This window comes from Perna viridis, chromosome 1 (genome assembly GCF_037379345.1).
Source record: "Perna viridis isolate PV_CMFRI_1.1 ecotype Kerala chromosome 1, ASM3737934v1, whole genome shotgun sequence".
NCBI lineage: Eukaryota > Metazoa > Mollusca > Bivalvia > Mytilida > Mytilidae > Perna > Perna viridis.
In genome coordinates, this window is record NC_142445.1 from 60,513,524 (window position 1) to 60,531,546 (window position 18,023).

Here is an 18,023-nt window from a genome sequence, read left to right on the forward strand (position 1 = left end):
ACGCATATCGAGGATTAAAAACCATTTATCTCCGTTTAAAGCTTCCAATGCGTCGTCTATTCGGGGTAAAGGTTGACAACCATTTTGGGATTCTGCGTTTAGTTTTCAGAAGTCGCAGCAAAATCTTATTGTACTATCTACTTTCTTTGTCACCATGACAACCGGTGAGCACCAAGCAGAGTTAGAAGGCTCAATAATACCCCGAGAGGCCATATCGTCCTGCATCGCTGCCTCGCGTTTCGCCAAGGGTAGCCTGTACGGTCTTTGTTTTATGGGTTTTGTGTCCCCTGTATTTATTTCGTGTTTAACGAGCTCCGTATAACCAATATCTAACGATGACTTAGAAAATACGTCTTGATAAGAACATAAAAAATCGTTCAATTGTTCTATCTGTTCTTTATCCAGTTTTTCAGAGGGTTTCTTTAAAACATTTACTAAATGTTCTGGTAACTTTTTCTCAATCGTTTTTACACAACGTACACGATTTTGTGAACTTTTATTAGGCACTATTTGCTCAACCTCTACAGGTTCAAAAATACCTGCTACTGTGTTCTTATATACTTTCACTGGTTTGTCACTAAGGTTTGCGACGCGCAAGGGAAATCATTTGCCGTGTGTTTCACTACTGCACGTACAACCAGGAAACCAGATTTATCAACAAAGTCTTGTTTCATTTCAACAATTCCAACAGATCCGTATTTCAGCGGACCAAAAGCTCTACCTTTTATTATCATTTCGCTTGATGGCGGAATTTCAACATTTTCCGCTATTGACACGCGACAACACGATTCGTCGCCTTGTGTGGTAAAGATGGGAATAAACTCATTCCCGACTCTCAAACACCCTTTTGTAAAAAGTAAATCGACATTAAATTTTTGAAGAAAATCTGTACCTAAAATAGCAGCATCTTTAATTTTAGCGAGTAAAAACTCGTGTTTACATAACCGACCACCTAATCTTATTTCTAATGGTACACTACCAATAAATTCTGAAACTTCTCCAGTCGCAGTTACAGTTAAAAGATTTATTCGGACAGGCGTAACTTGGGGTCTTCTGTCGACCGGAATAGATTCAAAGATATCGAATCTCAAAATAGAAATACAAGCACTGGAATATACAAGTATAGGAACAGATAATGAATTAACATTTAACAGAACAAAACATTCATTTTCCTTGCCCCCTGATACGTTCGAAATGATAGTGTTGTGCCTTAATAACTGATGTCGAAAGTTGACCCGTGCCCTCGACATTGGTCCGTTTTCCGCCTGGTTTACATTTTGTCTGTCGTCATTTAAATGCATACGAAAATTCCCAGAGTTTTGATTTCGCTTGAAATCTCTATTTTGGGCACCGCGATTCTGCTGAGAAGGTCTAATGTTTGCATTCCGCTCCCCATGTTGGCTTCTTTTAATGTTACTCATTTCATTTTGAAGATTTTTTAGTCCCTCTTTCAACTCATTAAGGTCGTGATTTAACTCACTATCAATTTGACTTATACCACCCATGTCATTGTGTCTGCAATTCTAACGGATCGGCCCTTTTGACGATCAGCTAGTCTGAGTGCTTCGAGGCGTACCGTGATATTTTCAGCCTCATGTATGGTTTTAGGCCCTACTTCTCTTAAACGGAGCCTAATTTCTGTTTCTGGGATAGCGTCTATAAAATAGTCTAACGCTAAAGTATCCCGTGCTAAAGCGGATGTCCCAGGGTAGGCTCGACGTGTAAGTTTTTTTATAGACTGAGCCAATTCTGGCAAAGTTTCATTTCTAAATCTTACTCTAGATTGCAATTCAGCTCTGAATACTTCGGCTCTATTTACAGAACCAAATCTGTTTTTAAGGACGGAAACTAAACTTTCATAATTATGTCTCTCGCTTTCTGTCATTTCATTTGAAATAGCCCTTGCTCCTCCTGTCAAACTACATGCTAATAATAGCGCTTTTGATCTAGGATTCCACCCATTCAATTCTGCCAATAAATTGAATTGAGTTAAATACTCATCCAGATCATCACTACCATTATAAATTTGTGGTTTTATTAGCAATTAATTTCTACCATGCCATTTGAGTTATCATTTGTAACTCAGTGACTGTTATTGTGATTTGTTTCATTAGAAACTAATGGCCCTACCCCACAATTACATCTTTTTCGAATTGGACGAGCAGGAGTGCTCATAGTCGAGAATTAAGTTTATGTTGAAAATTTGCCAACATATCTTGCATTTTATCAGAAAAATCTGACATACATTTGTCCATCGGATCCTTCATTTTTGAAGTCGTTTCGTCAACCATTCTCTCAGCTATAGACATTCGATCATGTGTTTCGCTCACTGCTAAATCTACACTACTTTTTAACGTTTCCTCTTGATTTTCCCGGTCATTTGATTCAAGGCCGAAACAGATTTCGGAATCATCCATTTTATTTAAGTATGACAACCTTCGTTAATCAAATATTAAATATTGAATGAAATATGAATATTTTATTAATCACAAATAATGTTGAGAAAATGATACCTCGGCTCTTTGGGTACTTGGACAGGTCTAACATTACTTCAAACTTCGACCGAACATCTTACGACACTTTGTCAACTTTAGATACTGAACACCACAATCCCTGTATATATATTAAACTATACAAACTACACACGGAAACTTACAGCTTTATCGGACTATTTATTATGACGATTTCCCTGACATGAGTCTACATGGACAATGACATACATCGCTATTTGAATAATTATATTTATACTGCGCTAGTTACGGATCATGAACATTATTACTATTCAGTATTTCAACATTAATTTGTACCTTGAATTTGTACCGAGGATTTGCTCCTCGAATTTACACCCGGAATTTGTCACCGAAGTTTTGCACCAAAACAAATAGAAATAAAATAGTAAAATCTAGCCCCACAGCAAACATATATCAACCATCTAGGACTCTAGATTTCATAACACAACAACATTAATCAATTATTCAACTACTAACTTTTGCGCTTTCTGAAATCACCTCAGACATTTTGAAAGTCGCCGCCTCGATAACTTCAGAACTTTTTGGGTGACGTAATCTACACTCTCTGTTTCCGGTACTGTCTAGTACTTTTATAACAACCGCTTAGCCAATCAAGAGGCGCCTTATATTTCAACAATAGTTATTAACCAATCAGTGCATTTTATCTAAAAATATCACGGTTGGTAGTGCCGGCTAATGAAAAAGTAAACAACACCGAAATTGGACAGAATAAAATGTGTCCATGATTTTTATTGAAGACAATGGACTGGAATTAATTTTAACTCGATTACACACAACGGGAGTAACATAAAGTTTCAATACAGTTTAAAATCAGTAGGTGGACTGGTTTTCCGTTTGCTAAACTTCTTTGACAACTCAGAACCGACGATCTTTCGTCGAATCTAAAACTATCGAGTAACAAGTCACTTCACTTAAACAACGAAGATTAGCGTTAGCCGTAGTTGTGAACAACAAACAACATTTAAATGTTAATAAACATAAAATATCTTTCTGTCAAATATATCTACCAACTATGTAAAATCAACACAAAAGGGGGTGGGGGGGGGTAGTCTGCATTACAATATTCGTTTTGTCCTGCTGCATGTTTTATCTAATGTTATTGTGTTAATACATTTTAGTTATAGTGGGTCAGCTGTGTGTTGTCATAATTACTACAGAATAAATGACCTTTGCGAACGTAAGTACATAAAAATTACATTTACATACCTCGTCTATTTAATTGCAATCAACCTTTAAAATAATTCTTAATTGGCCATTATTTATTAGATGACCTTTTTTCTGTAATAATAGTCATTTTTTTAAATAAACGTTGCTGATTTTTCTGTAAGATTGTTTTCTATTTGCACAAGTTGTTCATTTGCTTTTGTTACTTTGTATGTATGATTACCGCGGTAACCTTGGTTACCTTGATTACTCTTTGATTACCGCTGTAACCTTGGTTACCTTGATTACTCTTTGATTACCGCTGTAACCTTGGTTACCTTGATTACTCTTTCTTATAGAATGTCCCATTGGAACGTCTGGTGGCGGACATGGGCCATGTAAAAACTGTGAAGATAATACATATGGTTATATGTGCCATGCAATTTGTAATTGTTTCGAATATGAGTGGTAAATATATGTCTATACATTATAAGATATAACTTGCGTCTACGCTGCAGAGCTGAATCATTTCAGCTATTTTATTTTACGTTTCTATTTTTGAATTAAAATATTATTTAACGTCAATATCCTTTTTTTTATCTTTTATATCTGTTAATCGTTTATCCCTATATATAATATGTATTTTTATTATATATGAATTCATCTGTACTTAATATTTGTTGAAACGTGATTTTTTTAATGATATATAAAATGTAAAGCGCTTAGTGTAATAAATGAATGTTTGAAAAGTGCTATACAAAATTTGGAAATAATACTAACAAATAATAAAGCGGATGTTACAGTTTCTGTTGATAGAATGGTCCTTTTAAAAATATATATTATTTTGTTACATTAATTATTCTTCGAAGCAAAATAAAATCAATGGTGGCGTAAATAAATCAGTTTAAATTATTTTAGCAGTAAAATTAAAGCAAGTTTCGCCAGAATTCTGACCTTAAAAATTATCTTCAACCACCAAAGTGATATCTTGCTCTGTAATCTTAATTTACACAAGCAAGAAGAATAAACTTGAAATTTGATGGCACAGTACTGACTTTACTTTCAAATAATAATTGATAGCTGCAAACATACAAATGTACATTATGACGTATTAAGGTATCTGATTGACTCGAATGGTTGGTATTTATGCGTCATCACTACTATGTACACAGATGAACACTCTCCTTCTAGAGTAGAAATATCGACCTGTAAAAATCTCGAGTTAGACAGGCTTTCATTCGTTCCACGAAGTAGAAAAGTCATTTATTTTTACAAAGTAGCATGTCATTCCAAAATTTATAAATGCTTTCATTCAAAAAGGCATTTGGCACTGAAGTACTAGTATCAGTCTTTGTAAGAATAATGCTAATTCTGTAGTATGTGATTCACCCTAAAAAAAGGCTACATATTTTTATTTTTGTCATTAAGTTGCTTTAAAAGTCTATATGATAAAATGTACAATTATGTATTCAAATTTGGCTGCTCCTAGGAGATAATCCACATTGAAAATCCAATAGTGTCTATTATATTTCCCTGTCATTTACAGAGCCCCGTGCAGGTCCGGGTGTCAAAAGAATAGGCCTGCAGCAGCGCTACGCTTGTCGTAAAAGGCGACTAAATAGTGCTCAGGAACCTAGCTGGGGGCTAGGCGCTGTGCCAACAGAGCAACTGGGATGTGTGCCCCAGGTGGTGGAATGGGTACCCCTGGCATGTTACATGCTGGGGTTGTCAGGCTATAATACGGAAAACCTGATCGCAAACCATAGTGATGCACCATGTTGGGCAAGATGTCACGTTCCTCGCACGTTAAAGGACCCTGCTGTGGTATTCGATAGGAGTAGGAACCTTTGCGCTCCGCCACAGGAGACTAAATTGCCCGACTTTGCCCATCCCCCCTTTTTCTTGTGGCAATCAAAATTTGTCGACCCTATTATCCTTGTGTCCAATCCTTTTTTCATTTCATCATCGTTTCATGTTCATCTTCTGAATATAATTGAAATATTGCTGCTCGGACGTTAAACCCCGACAAACAAACAAACAGAGGTATCTCCATTCATTTTGAATTGTACAGTGCATTCTATATGAATTTTATAGCAACGTGTTAATTTCTGTTAACTATAACATTTTTAACAAAATATCAAAAATAAAAAAATGTAGACTTTCCAACCATGAATGACATTTTGCATGATTCTTAGATTGAGTGCTCCTTAATAAGAATTCTTCGCCAAACAAAAATATCATTTATATCTAACATTCATTAACTGACATTTTAAAGCGAAAAAAAGAAACCAACCAAAGTTTGATTGAAAACATTGTCTGATAAGAAATTCTTTACGTACGGTGGTTAGTGAATTAGTGAATTTTCAACTCAGTACTTGTCAACGCACAATAATGTTGCATAGATGTTAAAGAAAGAAGGTTATGTTTATTTGTTTATTTACAGTTCAACAAATGTTTTCGTTTAAATATTATTTTATCTTTTTCATGCGTTTGTTAGAAAAACAAATATGGTAATATCGTCTCACAATAAGAAATTTATTCGAATAATAATTGATAATGTACTGTCTGCTGCGGTACACAACTAAAAACAATGACACGTTTAGATATTTGATTGACTTAAATAGTGGGTAGCTCTAGATCCTTCTATCTACGTGCAGAGATATATGATGTTCTTTTACAGTAGAAATCTCTACCCGTTAAACAGGACTTTCCGTGTTTAATCACAACGTAATTAAAATGATCAGCAAGTTAATTATGAACTTAATATTTGTCATGCCTTATTACGTTGCATTACACTGTGATATAAAAAAATACAAAATATTTTGTCATGCTAAATATTGTTTCAACATTATTTCTTCAAAGATGCATGAAACACCTCCAATAAAATAATCGTTCGCAAAATGCATAAAGTTACATGAACGTTAATAGACATAAACAAATGGGCCAACCAGGTACACTTATTTGATGTTTTTGTTACAAATGTGGCATCCGTGCTTACCTTTCCTGTCAGTTTTGAACTGTCTAACATTTAAGAAAACACACTTTGATAGTTAGTGGAAACTGATTTTGCCTTTTTTGTCACTTTAATCTTTAACTTTTTTCAACAAGTAGATATGAATTATCTTCCCCGTGAACTAACTGTTGAGTACAACTCAAGGATATCAGTTTATTGATGATCATACGTAAAAAAGAATACATTTGATTTTCTGTAAAACTTCAACATAAAATTCCTTGCAGGACAAAATTGAAGGATGTTAAATTTAAGATTAAATCCAGTCTAGAATATCTTTTGTCTTCTGTCTTGACTTAACATAACACCTGCAATGTGACGGATGTCATTGGTGCAGCAGAATTTACATATACATGTACTTTTGTAGCACATGATGTCAATTCCTACGTTTTGTTGGAGTTCCTGTTGCTTTTGTGTTTTAGAGGATGTCTTGTTTTCCTTATCTTCAGTTTTAGAAAGCAATTGCATCGAATATATATATATATAACAAGAAGGTGTAGTCTGTTTCCTGTCTTCACGTATCACGGGGAAGGTAGCAGTTTTTTTTCTTTGTAATGAACAATATTTCTTTCGTGGTTCAGGAAAATAAAGTAAGCATCAGTAGATTCATGCATGTAGTTAAAAAATGTTATCTAAAACGAACTTGTCTATGATCGCTAATTATTTGTGTCAAATAGGAGTTTTCACTATACTGTACACAAGCAAAATTCAGACGCATGTCAAACATATGTCAACCATACGTCAGACATATGTCGACTGCCATACGTCTGACTCACGTTTCTAACCGCGTATGTCAGACATGCGTCAGAAAACATAAGGTTAACATGTGTTAGACATACAGTTAACATATGTCTTGCGTTGGACGCCTATACCATAAAGTCAAAGACACGTGTTAAACGTATGTCAGACATATGGTAAACATGTTTTGCGTCGGACGACTTTATCATATAGCCCTTGATTTGCGTTTAACGAAAGTTTAACATAACTTGAACATATGTTTTATGTCAAATGCCTGCTACTTATCCATTGACATGTGTCAGATCATGATGCACATCAACCACACATTTATATAAACATATGAGCCCCGTTCAGGTCAGGGTGTTAAAAGAATAGGCCTGCAGCAGCGCTAAGCTTGTCGTAAAAGGCGACTAAATAGTGCTCAGAACCCTAGCCGGGGGCTAGGGCGCTCTGCCCACAGAGCAACTGGGATGTGTGCGTGCTCCAGGTGGTTGAATGGGGTACCCCTGGCGTGTTACATGCTGGGGTTGTCAGGCTATAATACGGAAAACCTGACCGCAAACCATAGTGGTGCACCGTGTTGGGAAAGTTGCCACGTTCCTCGCACGTTAAAGAACCCTACTGTGATATTCTCCCGGAGTAGGACCCATAGGAGTCCGCCACAGGAGGCTAAACTGCCCGACCCTACCCACCTCTCTCCATTTCCTGTGGCAATCAAAATTTATCGACCCCATTGTCCTTGTGTCCCACCTTTTTTTTCATTTCATAATTTCATGTTCATCGTCTGAATATAGCTGAAATATTGCTGCTCGGACGTTAAACCCCAACAAACAAACAAATAAACAATCACATAAACAATGATAAAGTCCAGTCAAATTAAATTGTAACCTTATACAAATTACAACCAAAAATGTTGGAATTCAATTCTACAGCATAATGCACCTTATAAACACAGAAAAAAAAGTTTCTAAGACTTTAAATTGAAGCAAACTTAAAATAAACATTTTAATATACAATGTAAAGGGGAGATAATTCCATATTTTTTGTCAAGATTCCGCAAAAATATACAATTTGAATACTTTCATTTCAATACCATTTCAATAAATTCTTTCCTGATCACTGTAATGTTTATATTCAATTGTATGCAAATATGTTAAAAGTATTTTATCGTATTATCATCAAAATTAAAATTCTTGAACTTTACTACCTTTACAGTGTTGTAGCTAAGATTTGAAAAGGGCAGGTGCTAGTTATACATGTAGGTTGTTCTTTGATAGAAGATATGAAAACTCTTTTTTAAATAATCCTCTCATTAACCATTAAAAATCTACTCTCCTCACATTTTATCTATCAGATATAAAGGCATACAAATGTAGTTTGTATCCAATTATATTGCTATTTAAGCCAATTGAACAGAGCAACCTCCCCTTTCTAATGCTAGTTTTAATGGAAACTAGGAATTATTGAGATGGATTCCATCTCTATGATACCTGCCATGGCAATCCAAGAACCTTAGTGAGCACACTCACATTCTGCACGTGTCTCCATATTGGATACTCAAATAAATCAGTTCGTAAGAAAAATATATGTACATATAGTAGAAGGACCCGGATAAAAAAAGGAATCGGAGTGTTTTTTTAGGCATTAGAAAAGTTTTTTGAAAATGATATTGTCTTTATCTTCTAACTACAGTAAATTCTGTTAGTCAGTCCAAAGTAAATATTAATGCAGCAGAACAAAACGCATACATGACTTGTAACTTATCATGGTGTACTTATATACCTAAAATCATGTCATAATCTGCAAGCATATAGAAAAGGGTCCAAAAACAGTTATTTCTGTGAATTAAGCTAAGTTCAAGACCGTAATTTTAATAAAAATCATCGGAGCGGAACCAAACGTAAACTTGACCTTTAACTTATCATTGTGAACTTATAAACCAAAAATCATGTCAAAATCTTCAAGTGGTTAAAAAAAGGTCTACAAATTTGAAGATGCACTAACAGACAGGTCAAAAACGTTATACCAACAAGCCAATTATCAATATAGCCCACATTAAAGGCAAAAAAGTTATAGCCTGGACAAGAATTTGTTGACCAAAAACAGGTTGAAGTTCAAGGTCATAAATCATTATCAATGGAACATGACACATTATCTTTAAGCAATCAATGCACATGCCAAATATCAAAAGCCCACATGGAAAGACAAGAAGTTACAGCCCGGACACAAGTTTGTCATAAAAAAAACAGGAATTTGACCTTGAGGTCAAAGTTCAAGGTCATAGGCCAATATGCATGGTAAGCGACACATCGTCTTTAGGTGATCTACCCACATGCAAAATATCAAAAGCCTACATAAAAAATACATATAACAAGGTCTCAAATATTATGAATGAAAAAAAAAATGAAAATAGACATTCATTATGTTAACTGTTCTAGTATTAACAAAGATAAATGGTGCAAAAATTTCTTTATTGGTAAACCTTTCAATAACAGACATACAGACATTAATTTCTTTCAAACAAGGCCGAAATTATACCCCCATTATATGAACTGTATCACACAAAGGCTTGATCGAACTACGGTATTCTGAAAAAAGGGAAATAACGGGTGATATAGAAGAAAATCCCCTTTTTACGATTTTATAATAGTTATTACCCCAAAAAGAAAATCTAATCGCCTGAATTGATCAGATATATTGGGAACATCATTATCTTAATTATGAATACCTATAATGAGTTTTTCATATTTGAAAAAAGCAGCTAGATACTAGTTAGAAGTATCTAGATAGTAGTGCGAAGAATCTAGATAGTTTGGAGAGGTATCTATATAACTTGAATGTTCCTATAGGGAACCAATGATCACCCAATGTTATATCTATATATGTATGTTCCTATAAGTGTCCATGGGTAACCCAATGTTATATCTATATGTATGTTCCTATAGGGAACCATGGGTAACCCAGTCTTATATCTATATGTACGTTCCTATAGGGAACCATGGGTAACCCAGTCTTATATCTATATGTATGTTCCTATAAGGGACCATGGCTAACCCAGTGTTATATCTATGTTTGTTCCTATAGGAGACCATGGGTAACCCAGTGTTATATCTATGTTTGTTCCTATAGGAGACCATGGGTAACCCAGTTTTATATCTATATGTATTTTCGTATGGATCATTGGTAAATGAATGTAAAATCTATTTGTATATTTGTATAGTCAATTAGGAAAGTTAAGAAAAATTGAAAATTAACCATGTATATATTATAAGAGTCAAATAAAACCAAACTATGGAGCTGCACTTAACAGGCTAATCTTCCGAAATCAGCCAACAAATGATATCATAATCATTCAGTAAAATATTTAACGTTGAGCTACAAGCACAGCTTCTGTTTGTCTGTAAAAACTATATTTGTTTGTTTTTTTATAATCTACATATTTTGTTGTTATTGCTATTATTGTATAATGTATTCACTGTTATGTTTATCTTTTTCCCTACTTTCATTTTCATTTGCACCGAACTATATTTGGCGTTTTAAAAGAGGTCGTGATTAGGCAGGGACCTTTGGTCACCGTTGAGCGACAGAAATATCCTCCTGCAGTTGTTTCTGCTCACAGCCAGGATACAGAAAAAGGAAAACCTTCACTTTCTGTGCATTTCTGAGTACGGATTACTTACCTTGAAAATTAGAAATTGGGCACAAGTTTGTACTCAAAAATAATACAGACTTTCCATCAATGCTTGAAATTATACAGTGACAATATTGACGTCACATCTGTGTATTTCATCACGGTTCATCAAACGAGAACATAGAGTTATGCTGGTAATTTTCCTTCATCCCTCATCTTACTTCTTAGTGCTTGATATGAAGATTAAAATTTATTGGACGTAGATTAAATATCACCATTTTCAAGACAGAAGCACTTCTTGCCAATCTGCTCACCAAAATTGTATTCCACAATGAATATCGATGTACATGTATAATACCAAAATTTAGCTCTTTTTAATAGCATAATATCAACAACTGGTAGTTTAAAGAGTAATCAAGGGAACCAAGGTTATAGCGGTAATCAAAGAGTAATCAAGGGAACCAAGGGTATAGCGGTAATCAAAAGAATGTATTCCAGGGACAGACCAGACATGGAAAACAGACATACACAACAAAGAACATAAAATAACTAAAATCATACATACAAAGTAACAAAAGTAAATGAGCAACCCGGACTCCACTAAAAACTGGGAGCATGGACCAGGTGCACCGGTAGGGTAAGCGTCCTCTGCTTTTCTAGAAACACTCGCCGAGTTGCTCATAAAAAGTCAAGTCCGGGGTAGACAAACGAGGAAAGGAAAACTATGACCCGTTAAATAAATACGTTTTCATGGTGTTGATGGATACACCATAACGATCCACGAGTTCATGATGACGACCATAAAACTTCTGTAGTGATGACTTCAATCTTGTAGCAACATAACCCTGTTCCAGAAGCCTATTTGTTAGAGTTCTAGAGCGATATTTTCGGCAAGCTCTGGCATAACGTATGAGTTGTGATATGAACATTCCATACGCAGGGGCCGAAGGGATCATAAATATTGAAAGATCATAAATAGGGACTTCATCTTTTATTCCCAAAAGTGGCTACACTACAAACCTATACCATGTGACACACAAATTTTTATTTAAACAATGGTAAAAAAAATAACAGATTAAGAAAGATTAAAGCCAGGATACAGAAATCTTGAATGTGCATAAATGGTAATTGAACTTTTTTTTTGGTTGGGGCTCTGTACCCAAATCTAGATATTATTGTGCTGAATTAATTGAAAAAACTGTGAGTTGTATTAGACTTTTAATATGGTCCTGTCTGGGTAAACACCAATTATTCAACTTATGAAGGACAAATAAAGTACTTTCTGACAATTAGTGAAAAGAAACAAATATTTCTCACAAGTAAACAAATAAAGAGACAGTTCTGCAATCTTTTATGAGAGTTCAACAAATAACGGAAACTCACGGGATGCAATCTACACTGTATTGTTAATCTAATGTTATTGTAAATTTGTAAATGGAAATGGTATACCAAAGTGACCATAACCAGAAAGCATAGACATTTTGGTGTTTCTTATTAGTCATTAAAGACTTAAATTTTTGTTGTTTTTTTTTTGTTAATATTTAGGCCCAGGCTTTTTTTTTGTGCTATCGCTTATCGCCCCTGACATTGTTTTTCTAGACCCCAATCCCCTTAATTCTATTTGTTTTTTTTTTAATTTCATTCTATTATGACAATGAAAAAATCCAGTAAAATTAATTATTTTTTCTTCTAAACTTCAAGTGATTGAATTTAAAGTTTAATTACTGATTCTGTGTTAAACATTTATAAGTATGTTCAATATATGTCAAACGTGTTTTTCATATGCGTTTAACATATGTCTGTGTACACCATATGGTAGACATATGTTTTTGACATGCATTTAACTTATGTTTGCACAACATATGTCTGATATACCTTTTGGATACGCTTTTATCATGTGTCTGAAAAAAAAACATACGTTAAACATACGTTTGATAGACGTCTAACATACGTTATTTCAAGACGTACGTTAGACATGCGTCTAAAATTTGCCTGTGAAGGTGTCCTTCTTATTTCATGTAAAAATATGGTTTGTCGATGGACATCGAGTATGACTTTTTTATTTTATTGTTATAATTATTTCTTCGCTTTCACGGGATTCTCATTTCTTTGGTTAACAATATTGCTTTGACATCTTGAATTTAACAATGTATTCCAAACCATATAGACAACTAAAAATGTTATAATTTTTGGAGTTCCTATTCCATACGAACAATTTAAAATAATTCATAATACATATATTCAGTAACATTGGTAACAGTCGTAATTTAATTTACAGGTGTCATCACGTAAATGGATGTGTTCTACAAACGGTTGATGTAACAATGCATACCAGCCACATGTACACTACAGTTTTCTTAAATGGTAATTTTATCATTATATACTTATATATATACTTCTGTAATAAGTATATTATCAGTTATCTCGTTATTTCAGTCTCTCCAAATTTCCAGATTTTTTGCTTAAAATCGCCTTTAAGAATATTGAAACACACTAGTAGAATAACTTATGAAAATGTATAGAAGTTATACAAGACACTATTTTTTCTAAAAAACAATGTTGACATTAACAAACGCCAATTATACCAAATATCGGCAAAAAATACCGAAGTGTCAGCTCTTGGATGGTTCAAATACATCAACACATGGCCTAAACGTGATCACTGGAGACAATGACGATCTACATACACAATCTAATGAACCGAACAACATAGATTACATATAAACACTGAAAACAAAACGTCACACAAAAAGTTAAAGCACTAGCAGTATGAGCAGAATCAGGTTTCCAGATGGGTGTACATGTTATATACCCCCCCTCCCGAAAGAGCGAAGTCATTCATTTCAACAAAATATCATGATATAAACATAGAGTATAATTCTGGTGATATATTATATAGATTAACTTGTTTTCAAACCTCTTAGTTATATTCTGTTAAGAACAAAACGCAATTGTGTATAGATAAAATGAATAATTTTAGCCTCAAAATTGAAAGTTAGAAAAAATCTTAAATTTATGTCATAACTATAATGAAATGATAAGAGTCATAAGCTTTTAAAGACTGGTTGGTACATATATTTAGTTTCATGATTATGCATGAATGTGATGTTATGTTAATATATGCCAAGCTGCACTTAAAAATAAAATATTTATCTATCTATAAGTCTGCATTTAATTTGAATCAAAGATTTTTGTAAATAAGTGTCCGATTTAAGAATGGTGGTCCTTCGTTAACCTCAATTCCTAAAATATAGCTGTTTGTTTTGTGTCTTTTGTCAGTTTGAAGAAATCGATAAAATGATTATAATTTCAGATATGACCAGCTCATCACCGGAGGGTAAGAAGTTACTTCATTAGATGTAAAACTGCACAAAATCAAAACTTTAGTTTCAAGTTTCCTTTTCTAGCAATTGTGAAAATACATTGTCATCTTTGACGATAACTTATCATATCGGCATATCACTTATGTTATATACTTTACAACCCCCTTGCATTTCATTTCGGTTTTATTTATTTCGGATTATTCACTTGAGGCGTCAGAATGTAATTTCTTTCTGCCAATATATTCCTGACTCCGATAACTTTTGTCATCTTTGAGTTGAAACCTTTTACGGAAATATTATGATACATGCATATGGTTGATTATACATGGTAAAGAAACTCAATGTTGTATTTTATTTACCACTGAATAAATAAAAAATAAACATATAGGTACTGCTGATTCTGTTGTACATAATTTATATGGGCTATAACTTTGCCCTTTTACTTTCTGAAATCCTTCTACCCTCTATGGGTACAGACTTTATTTAAACCTTATTCCAACAAACGATATGAAATCGGTACAATCTGTCCGTTGCTTCGATTGAAAATTTATCGCTAAATAAACCTAGATTTGATGGCCAAATCTCCATATCGGCATTCCAGTGGGAACAAATTGTCCTCCTTTACTTGCTGACCTATTCCTTCACTCTTATGAGGCTGGCTTTATAGCTGATCTGATCCGAAAGAAAGAATATCGTTTGGCTAGATCTTTTACTCTCAGATTCCGCTATATAGATGACGTATTATCTTTAAAGAATCTAATTTTGGGGATTTGATACATCGCATCTACCCAAACGAACTTGAGATAAAGGATACTACAAACACAGCCTCATATCTTGACCTACACTTAGAAATCGATGGTAAAGGAAAAATATTGACCAAACTTTACGACAAACGTGATGACTTTTCATTCAGAATTGTCAACTTTCCTTTCATCTGTGGCAACATCCCTTCGGCTCCTGCGTATGGAGTGTTCATATCACAACTCATACGTTATGCCAGAGCTTGCCGAAAATACGCAGACTTTTTGTATCGCGCTAGAACTCTAAAAAATAGACTTCTGGAACAGGGTTATGTTGCTACAAGATTGAAGTCATCACTACAGAAGTTTTATGGTCGTCATCATGAACTCGTGGATCGTTATGGTGTATCCATCAACACAATGAAAACGTATTTATTCAACGGGTCACAGTTATCCTTTCCTCGTTTGTCTACCCCGGACTTGACTTTTTATGAGCAACTCGGCGGGTGTTTCTAGAAAAGCAGAGGACGCTTACCTTACTGGTGCACCTGGTCCATGCTCCCAGTTTTTAGTGGAGTCCGGGTTGCTCATTTGCTTTTGTTACTTTGTATGTATGATTTTAGTTACTTTGTGGTCTTTGTTGTGTGAGTCTGTTTTCTATGTCTGGTCTTTGTCCCTGGATTACATTCTTTTGAATACCGCTATAACCTTGGATTCCTTGAATACTCTTTCATCTTATCTACCCCAAAGATATTAAAATAAGGGTACCCCAATTTACTCAGGTCGGCCATAATCTTGACCTTCATCTTGAAATTGACGAAAGAGTAAAGGTCTCAACAAAATCTTTTATAAACGCGAAAATGTCGATTTATAAAGTTTAACATCTTACATATATTACTCAGCCAAGTTTTTTTTTATATGGGCTCTATTGTGCCCACCACACCCCCACCCCCCCCCCCCAAAAAAAAAAAAAAAAAAAAAAAAAAAAAAAAAAAAAAACCAAAACAACGGTCATTGACTCCTATGAAATATCAATTTGTAATATGACAAACAATTTTTCTCGTATAATCGAACAGATCCTTGTTCTTTTCATTACTTTTTTTTACCTGTCACATACAGGTAAAGGTTTAATGACTGGTATCAACATTGTGGCCGTTTCTCTTCTTTTTTGATGTGCCATCTGTTTTCGGTCTATTGTCATTTTATTTTTACAGGTATTTTTCTTAATCGATTTCTTTTCGTTTCGTTTTTGATTTTACATTATGTTTTTAATCCAATCGAAACTATAGTTTCCCGCTATTTTAATTCTAGATTTTGCCATTATTTTTAATGAAGCATCGAAGCCTATTTAGTCTTTTAGCTTTTTGCAATCTTAATTGTAGTAAGATGCTATACGTATGTCATTGAAATATGTTCATTTTTTTATCTTATAACTTTTCTGTCATTCAGTTTCAATTTATTCTTCCCTTGCAATTGGTGTTCAGTCATCTATTGATGATGACGACCGGTTACTAAAAAACTAAAATGTAAACACATGACACTTTTTTGCTTAAAATATTATACTTTGCCATAAGTGTTAACTATAAACAATCTAAGCTTTGAAAGTAGATATATTTTAGTAACTACAATAATAATCCCATAAAATCCATTAAGGCGTTGAGTTTATTGTTCCTTTGTGACCTTTGGGCTACAAGATCGTCCCCATAAGTTTTGGCATACTTAAGTAGCAATCTTTTTAAGAATCATTCAAAGTCTGTAACATGTGATACACCCGAAAAAAGAAGGATGCATATTTTTATTTTTGTTATTAATTTGTTTTATTGATATAAAGAAATGTATAATTATTCATTCCTAACTGCCTGTCCTTAAGAGATAATGCACATCGAATATTTAATGTTTTCTCGTGTATTCCAGTGTCATTTACAGAGTTATCACCCTTAATTTTAAATTCTATCGTACATTTTTTATAATGTATATATCCTAACAGGAGTGATATGAAAAGCCATATGTTAATTTCTGTTTATTATAATATTTTATACAAAATATCAAAAATAAAAACATACAAGTTTTTCAACCACGACTCACATGTTGCATGATTCTTATCTGGAGTACACTAAACTATAAAAAATCAAATTAACCGAATGGATAAATAGATTTTACTTTATTGTTTATAACTTCTCTTGCCGGCTCAGGAAAAGAACAGAAAAGTGATGGCAATGTATCTTGTATTTCTTTAAGTATTTTGATTGGTACATAAACAACCACTGGACTATAAATACAAAGGTATTTGGCGATAGGCAACGTATACAGAAGGCGGTAGGGAACGTATACAGAAGGCAATAGACAACGTATACAGAAGGCCATAGGGAACGTATACAGAAGGCGATAGGGAACGTATACAGAAAGGCATAGGGAAAGGTGCAAATCGATTTGAAAAAAAAACACAAGAAACTTGCATGACAATCATACTTTAACCATGCAAAGAAATTAAATCATGCTTTAAAGTAAAGTTTTAAATTAAAACTTCTTCAAATGATAATTCTAACATATATTAAAACAGGTGTGAGCAAATTATTTTGTTTCCTGATAGCACTCGGGGTGTTGACTCTGGTTGCTGTGGTTGGATTAGCTGCTGTAATGATTTGGAAAGCGATACGAAAGTCCTTGTTACTGAGAAATATCGATTTTAAATCAAGTGTACAAGAAGAAGGTCGAAATGGAGATATGTACGACGAAATTTGGGGTGTTTAATATTGACAAAATGTGCTTGAAATGAAGATTAACTACGCCCCATTGAGACAGACAATCATTGAAGATTGTATATATTACTGTTAATATTTTGAATAAAGTAAGTATCTCTGTAAAATGCCCTTCATAAATTAGTTCAATATCCTTTAATTTGTGAAA

At 33.9% G+C, this 18,023-nt stretch overlaps 1 long non-coding RNA gene across 1 annotated transcript; it reads left to right on the top strand.

Moving 5' to 3' along the window:
• The first annotated feature begins 3,202 nt into the window (after positions 1 to 3,202).
• LOC148629665 (uncharacterized) lies at positions 3,203 to 14,661 on the top strand. Its single transcript, XR_015919363.1, has 5 exons — positions 3,203 to 3,344; positions 3,650 to 3,708; positions 4,034 to 4,142; positions 13,332 to 13,417; positions 14,367 to 14,661. It is a non-coding gene; the product is annotated as an uncharacterized LOC148629665 (long non-coding RNA).
• The last annotated feature ends 3,362 nt before the right edge of the window (positions 14,662 to 18,023 follow it).